At 36.8% G+C, this 8280-nt stretch overlaps 1 long non-coding RNA gene across 1 annotated transcript; it reads right to left on the bottom strand.

The window, feature by feature from the left end:
- Positions 1-4534: 4534 nt before the first annotated feature.
- On the bottom strand, positions 4535-7399 carry LOC142170734 (uncharacterized). The gene is made up of 4 exons (XR_012700167.1): positions 7375-7399; positions 6730-6791; positions 5941-6022; positions 4535-4918 (listed from the first exon to the last, which is right to left on the bottom strand). It is a non-coding gene; the product is annotated as an uncharacterized LOC142170734 (long non-coding RNA).
- Positions 7400-8280: the final 881 nt, after the last annotated feature.

The raw sequence follows: 8280 nt of genomic DNA, 5'->3' as shown, positions 1-8280 counted from the left end.
TTGTCACCTCCGTATACGTTATTAGGGCTAAATCTTCATCATGAATCTTATAAGAATTAGGAAATACCAATAACACTGATAACATAATAATAATAGAAGAAACATCAACATCAATCGTTCCATAAGAAGGGAAACAATGTAAGTACTGCTAGCTTCTAAGAGTGGAGTATAATTGGAAGCTTGTTCGTTACATTATGCACTATCGAAGTCGCAAAACATAAGGAAAGAGATAGCCTCACATAACTTGTATATACTTCCCAACCTCAAGCTATGCAAATCTCACAGCTCATTAGTGCACAATAAGAGAACTGATACTGTCGTTATCGTTTAGCATCGTAACTAGTATATATAAACCGCAGCCTATTTTACAATGAAACGGACATCACCTCCCCTATTTGTATGACTTCCCACAATTTAAAACAATTACCAAACAACATCAATAATAATCATATTAAGCCTCCCAAAATAGTTCATCAATCAACAACATTACTAACAAGCCTTTCAATGGATATCCCACAAGTTCTAGCTTTAACGACTTAGCCGCAACTTGGATAAGATTAAACACATATAGAGTAAAAGGTTCCTTAAATTTACACATATAGAACAACTCCAATTTGAGTGTAACTCACCACTAAATATCCTTCAAATGCATCCACAAGAACAAGGAAGTGAAACTAGCAATCAATTCGGGTTTCTCGGTACTAGAATCACTTTAGAAGACTTGAAATCACCTAGGGTTGATATGAAAAACTTTAGAGAGTATTTTACATAACTTAAACCACTTTAAATAATCCCCCATACGAGCTAGAACCACACCAAAATCAGCAACAATAAAAAGAACAAAAAACTCACTAGCGCCACGAGATTCCCGATACTTGATTTGTGTTGTTTGTACTTTGTTTGGGTCTTGAATCATGAGAGAACTTTGAGAGAAAGTTCTTAGGTGTCTATGGTTTGAAGAGAGCAAAAAATAATGAGTTAAAACTGTCTTTAGGCATCTCATATATATCAATATATCTCAACAGCCTAAGTAGATCTCGTAGAGAGCTGTTACGCAGTCTTGCAAAAATATAAATATCTCTCTACTCCGATGTTGTATCGATGAACGATTTAATAAGTTAGAAACTAGATTCGTAGATCTTCAATTTGGAGTAGTGGATCAGCCTATAATTCCAAGTATATTTAGAGAAAATCTTAGTAACATTAGACTTAAATTCTAAGTAAAATTATAAACGTAAGTTGCGACAACGTTTGTCAACTTTTGTTTCATAACTCGTTTGACTTCAAGAATTATGATACGGATATTATATAATTCAAATACCTTAAAACACGACCTCCTTGGCATATTAAGAACATCTATTTTTATCCAAAAATACGGGTTACAACACCATTGATTCATTTAACTTCTAACTTCTAATAATTACTAACCACTCTTATACACCCTTGTATCATTTAAGACCAACATGATTAACTTCTTATCATTTCAAAAATAATCTTTTCCCCGATTTACATCGACTAACTTACGACGTGATTTAACGTACGCAAATATGGGTTGTAAAATGCCCTCTCAGCTCAGAGTTTATCCCGTGCTCCATCAGTTCAGGGTTCGTCAGTACCGGGTTCTACCAATGGTTATTCTAATTCTTGGGGTCCTATACAGGACCCACCACCATTTCTGGCTCGAGGTTGTTATTATTGTTGAGAGTTGGGGCATGTGAGGAAGTATTTTGGTCTAGTGCAGCCGGGAGGCCAGTCCATGGCTCCTGCACGAGTTGCTATACCACTCGCTCAGCCAGCTCAGGGTGGAGGTCGTACGGGTCGAGTTCTCCCCATATGGGGAGGTAAGACATGTGGTGGTCAAGCTTGATGCTATGCTTTTCCCACCTGGCTAGAGGCAATTGTTTCAGATTCAATGATCACATGTATTGTTTCACTGTGCCAAAGGGATTTATTCATATTATTTAATCCTGGTTCCACTTATTCATATGTGTCATCATACTTTGATCATTATTCGGATATGCCCCATGATTCCTTAGTTACACCTGTTCATGTATCTATGACGGTGGATGATTATATTATTATGGACTGTGTATATCGGTCGTGTGTGGTGACTATTGGGTGATTGGAGATGAGAGTTGATATTTTAGTGCTTAGTATGGTTGACTTTGACGTTATTCTAGGAATGGATTGGTTGTCACCATGTCATGATACTCTGGATTGTCACGCTAAGATCGTGATGTTGGCGATGGTGGGATTGCCTAGGATTGAGTGGAGAGGTTCTTTGGACTATGTTCCCTGTAAAGTGATTTCATATTTGAAGGCCCAATGAATGGTTGGGAAGGAATGTTTGGCATATTTGGCCTTAGTGAGGGATATTGGTACTGATACTCCTACCATTGATTCTGTTCCGGTAGTGCAAGATTTTTCGAATATGTTTCCTGCAGACCTGCCAGGCATGCGACCCGACAAGGACATTGATTTTGGTATTGACTTGAGGAATAAGGAAGAGATCATAAAGGAATGTTAAGGCACTTCCTTCTTTCTTTTGGTATGATCTAAAATGAAATGAACGTAAACGATACGCTATTCCATAATGGATACTGTCCATGTTGTTCTTTCCTTATAAAGTTATTCTAAGCATGTATGTATAATGCTTGTATCCTATTGAGGTTCATATGGATGGTATGGATGTCCATAACGTTAATCGAAGGTGCAATGACCTTATTGTCACTCCGAAAGGTGGAGAATGTGATTCCATGAGTTCAGCATGCATTATATATATGTACATATTTTACTCTACCGAGCCGCGCTATAATCGGCCAGGTACGACACCTATTGTGCAACCACTCATCAATTGGGTTTTACCGAGCTCGACATTTCTAAGTACGATTCTACTGAGCCTTATGATAGTCGGGTACGTTTTTACCGAGCCTATTACTGTTGGGTACGATATGATGATAATGCCCACAGAGGCGTATGCTTTCGAGTCTGATTAGTTTTCGAGCCTATTCGAGCCTGATTAGTGTCCGGCAATGCAAAGTGCAAACTTTTACTTTCATAATTTGTGATGTTTCGGAAGTGTTTGATAACCTACGAATAAAGATATCAGTTTTCTTCCTTTGACACTCAAACCAGATTTGTTTGCGTTTATGTGAAGTTTTGTTACATATAGTGATTGTTAGTCGAGTTCCTGGCCTCAACTGTAATATATTCAGCCTAATTATTTTTTATAAATGTGTGTTTTTTCACCTCCCTCATTCTTAAAGCTCTTAACTCTAATTCTTTATATTTGAACATTGCAGGTTTCAAGTGTACTAAGTTGCTATTAGTCTTATCTTTCATAGTTTATGATGCTTCATGAAGTGTTCGTTACCCTGTGAATAAAGACATGAGTTTACTCAACTGGATTTGTTTTCATATGTCTATAGTTTGTTACGTAGAGAGTATTGGTTGAGTTCATGGCCTCAACTTTTAAGATTGCTTTCTATAAAGTATGTAGTAATATATTCAGCCTAATTATTTAGTAGACTAATTGGATTCGACAGCAAAGTCAGTTCTTAAATTTAAGGAGGTTATTCTTATCTTTTTCTTAATTAAATCGAGCAATTTTAATGGCAAGCTAAACGTTAACCTGTTAAGACTTTTCGTTAAGCTAGATCACTGATTCCTCTTCCTTGCTGACGGTTAGGGTGGGGCGAGGGGACGATATGATTAATTGGCTTAAATATCCTTATTGGTTAGGGAAAGTCGATTCTAAACCACGATTTGCTAATTTGTTTTAAACTCTACGGTGATGAAGGTATATGTGTGGACGACATTAGTACTGCAGAATCCTTGAAGTATGATTTCTCTATAATTAGATCAGCGACAAGTAATTTCTAAGAATAGTTTGGCCAAACTTGTCCCTTTTAGATAACAAAATATTTTTGTTACACCTAGATACCAAAGAAGGGATGTACATGTAACACTTGAAACCATAAGGGAGGTAAGCGTTACAAGTCAAAACCTCAAGAGATGTCTCTGTAACTATGCCATTATTTTATTAAAAACTACTAGCAGAGATTATCCAGGTGTACTATTACGAGAGATTTAGTTTTAACGCATAGAAAGATAGTTGCAAAGAAAGGAAAGGAAAGGAAAATACAAGTAGTCCACCATTCATGCCAAAGTGTACAATGTTAGTTAAATGTTCCTTCTTATTCCTTTATCTTCAATCCTAATTGATCGACCTCTTATGCAACGCATCTAATGGTTCAAAGGCAATGCAATGCTATAATAGGAAGTAATCGCAAAACCTGAGACCAAATTCAATCCAATTTCAGGACATGTAAACTTCGTCTGAGAAAACAAGTCATTCAACATAAAGCAGTCATTCCATAGAATAGCCATTTCATGAAAAAGCAACACTTACCGCTGTAGTTCCAAGGTCCAAAGTATAGTTTAATTCACGAGATCACTTAAGCACTTGCTTCAGAAGGAAATGATATAACACCATAGCTTTGAATTGTTTAATAAAAAAAAAGGTCTCAGAGCATAGCAGTAAAAAAGGGCACACTATTGCAACATCATTGGCAATACAAGAAATTTGGTAGTGTAAACTGAAAAGTCAACAAGGAGAACTTTTTGGAGCTTCTGAATGATGCTTGGAAAAACAAATGGAGATTCAAAGTATTCTCTTTTGTTATTCTCGGCTAAATATGAGTTTTGAGGGTAACTACACATTTTTTTAGCACATGTCTGCACAAAAAGAAAAATTGCCAAATGAATTGTATGCCGCTTGCTTATGCAAGACCCCTCTGTTTGAACACATCAAGCATTGTGACCCCGATTTTTGCAGGAGACTCGCATACTGTAACCCCAGCTTCCTTGAGAGCCTTGATTTTGTCCTGTGCTGTTCCCTTTCCACCAGATACAATGGCTGCATGAGCAAGACAGATCACGGTTTAGAAAAGGAAATTAAGACTTCTTTTTACAGCACATGAAACATTAACTCTTCAAGACAATAATACAACAACTCACGAACCGAAAGGGTGAGAGTTGCTATTACAACAACTCACGGTCTGAGGAGGGTAGCGTGTATGCAGACCTTACCCCTACCTATGAAAGTAGAGAGGCTATTACCGAAAGACTCTCGGCTCAAGAACGTAAAAAAAAATGGAGCAATAGAGAAACAATAGCAACAACAATGTGATAAGACAGTATAAGCAAATAACACAAACGAATAATGACAGATCCGTGGATATGAAACTACAAGAATAGTGCAAATCCTACTGCTAATACTGACATACCCTATAGAAACAACGGACTAGGAATAGGAAGGTACCCGACTAGTACTACTACTACTACTACTGGTAAGACAAGGCAAAACTCTAGACTGTCTATCAATCCACCACCCTAGTTTTCGACCTCCACACCTTTCTATCGAGGGTCATGTCCTCGGTAATTTGAGAACTATCAACTCTCGTGAACTGAGAAAATCAAATCTCTCTGGGTGAATTTGGATTACCAAACTTACCCAGTGGATGAGAATTTAAGCAATTTCCCAGACTTCGAGGCAGGGATAAGTTGACAGTGCAGAAAGCCTGTTAAATCCAACGCGGTAGCTGCCACCTTGCTATTACAAGTAATAAATATTGTGTTCTTTCTAATTGAGGGAGTTGGGGAATGGATATAACAGTTCATCAGATTAGAATCCTTAAAGCATGGATTGATCAAATGCAGTTAAGAGGACTTCTTTCTTAACTTCTGATTACAGTTACTGTAACATGGACAGAATAAATTTTGTACTTGCTTAGCTTTGGATGTTAACTACAGTCAGAAATGCTACTCCAACCTTATTGAAAAAATTAATTTACCAACGTTTTCCTGCCCATTTTTTGTTTAGCAGAGAGGAGGTCAATCAAAAAAACCACAAGTAGATTAGCTGAACCAGAACAGTACCTCCAGCATGACCCATTCGCCGTCCAGGGGGAGCAGTTAGTCCAGCAATAAATGCAACAACAGGCTTTTGAGTTCCACTTTCCTGTTTAAGGAGCCGAAAGACACATAAATTCCCACCAATGCCAAAACAATTAAAAAAATAGATTTTTAAGAACATATCACAATTCACTGACATGGCAAGTATCCCAACATTCAGAAAATGGACATCTTTTTCCTCTCAACAATATAGTGTTTGCTAATGTAAAGAAATAAGTGATCCAGATATTTCAAGGGAAAATACATGAAGGTGTACAGTATTATCGAATATAGATTCATAAAAAAGCACATACAGGAAATTCAAAAGAGCATAATTAGTCTGGAGCAAATTTTATATCATTCCTTGATACTCCTCCAATACTTAGTAAGACATATTTTGGGATAGCTAAAGATGGATCTTTGCGATTTCCTGGTAAGGAGAGGTCGGGCGAACATAACCTTTCGTGTTGCCTAATACAGTAGGTTTACTGTGAAATTTAAACTAATCCTTGTACAGGCACTAACTTAAAACTACAAAACAAATAGTTACCATTCCATATATGGCGTTTAACCATGGTTTAGAATTTGACACAAACAATCTGCAAACAAGGTGGCGGACCCAGATATAAAATCATCATAATAAAAAGATGACCCAGCAAAGAGCATGTCAGTTATTCCATCACATACAAGAATGACCAGCATATAACACATCAGTCCTAATTGCAAACAACATTGTACTTCGTGATAGATATTAGTATTACAATTATCACTAACCTTTATCAAGGCTGCAGCATCTTCTTCTGCAGTACCACCGATCTCACCAATAAGAACTATACCTGACATGCAACAAGCACATATAACCAAGTCTTATCAAATGAAAAGCATAACAATGCACCAAGGTCTACTGGGGTTGAGATGCAAGCAAAATTAAAAGACGAGCTTGTGTAAAAGGCACATCAATCAAGTTCATAAAACATTTTTTAAATTTTGATTTAGATGAAAAGATGTAGCTTTAAGTTTCTAATTTAGGTTTAGTGACTAGATTTCTTGTGCTAAACATCTAATTTTCAAATCCTAATTATTAAAATATTCGTTCATTAAATTTTCTTAACAACTAACATATTACTGTGTCAGCCACATTCATTATTTGGACCCCACTATCTTCAAGATATAGCCTATGGACGGTAACATGGTTAGAGCACACCTTGTGTATATACTAAAGCACTGCCTATTAAAACGAAGAGCTCAACTTGTGTTGCACCTGGCTTCATGGTTTAAACGCACCTCACATGCGTCTTGAGCAACATAGATATAATAAGATAAAAAAAAACTACTTCCGCTAAGCATCTAGGTGCAGATCGTCTGAATCTTGTCCTCGTCTCAACACTTTCAAATAGAGAAACTGTCTAACCCTCATACCTTGAGAAATCAGAAGGCTTGAAGAAACATGAACGCTATAAATGTATGTTTTCCTCTCATAGGAATGAAGAATCTGAAAAGAGGCTAAAAGGACTACTTTATTTGAGCAACTTAAACCTAATCATGTAGGCATCTACAAGGGTCCTGGGGGATGGTCAACTATGGATATGGCAAAATCATTTTCTATTTCGCATCTATTCGGGGTTTCCTCCCTGTCCTTTGTTAAAATGTAAAAGTATTCTACCAGCTTTTAATGTTGTTTAACTCTGAGCCTCTGTTGCTTGAATCCTTCAAAATCCTTTATACACCCGCAACACAGTTTTGTGTGGGCGTAGGTTCGCACCGGATTTGGTCAACCTAACTTGGGTACTTTGATTACACCTATGACTAAGAATTATAGATTGCTCGGGCATTTGGTTTATATCATATGTATATTCACATAACGTGCTAGAGCACTTTGCCACAGAGTTTAAGAAAAAAATGAAGACTTTTGAAACTTTTGGTCTTAAAAGCTTAAAGCATAAAAACTTTTGTTGGGGCTTTCAATTTGTGTCTCTACAAAAGCTTCTCATTAAGGGTAAACTGGGTAAAAGAGAAAGTTTGAAGTTAAATTGTTTCCAAATATATAAATGTGTCATTCCTTTTGGAATGGACTAATAAAGAAAGTGTGTCAGATAAATTAAAACAGTGGGAGTGATGAGCATACAAGCTCAAATCATAATGCTAGAGAAGCACAAGTGGAGACCATGTTTTCTATAGCAATAGAGGCTTATTGGGTTCACGAAAATGTCAATAGATTTGGAGAATTGAGCCACGAATTTCAAATGCTTACACTAATTAGCCTTAATCCAATTGAGGCCCAAGAATCTCAAGAAGTCCAAGAACCCATTCAAGATTAGGATTTCT

Source organism: Nicotiana tabacum, chromosome 16, assembly GCF_000715075.1.
Source record: "Nicotiana tabacum cultivar K326 chromosome 16, ASM71507v2, whole genome shotgun sequence".
Classification (NCBI taxonomy): domain Eukaryota; kingdom Viridiplantae; phylum Streptophyta; class Magnoliopsida; order Solanales; family Solanaceae; genus Nicotiana; species Nicotiana tabacum.
The sequence above is the reverse complement of the archived record's forward strand: the minus strand, read 5'-3'. Positions and strand labels throughout refer to the sequence as shown.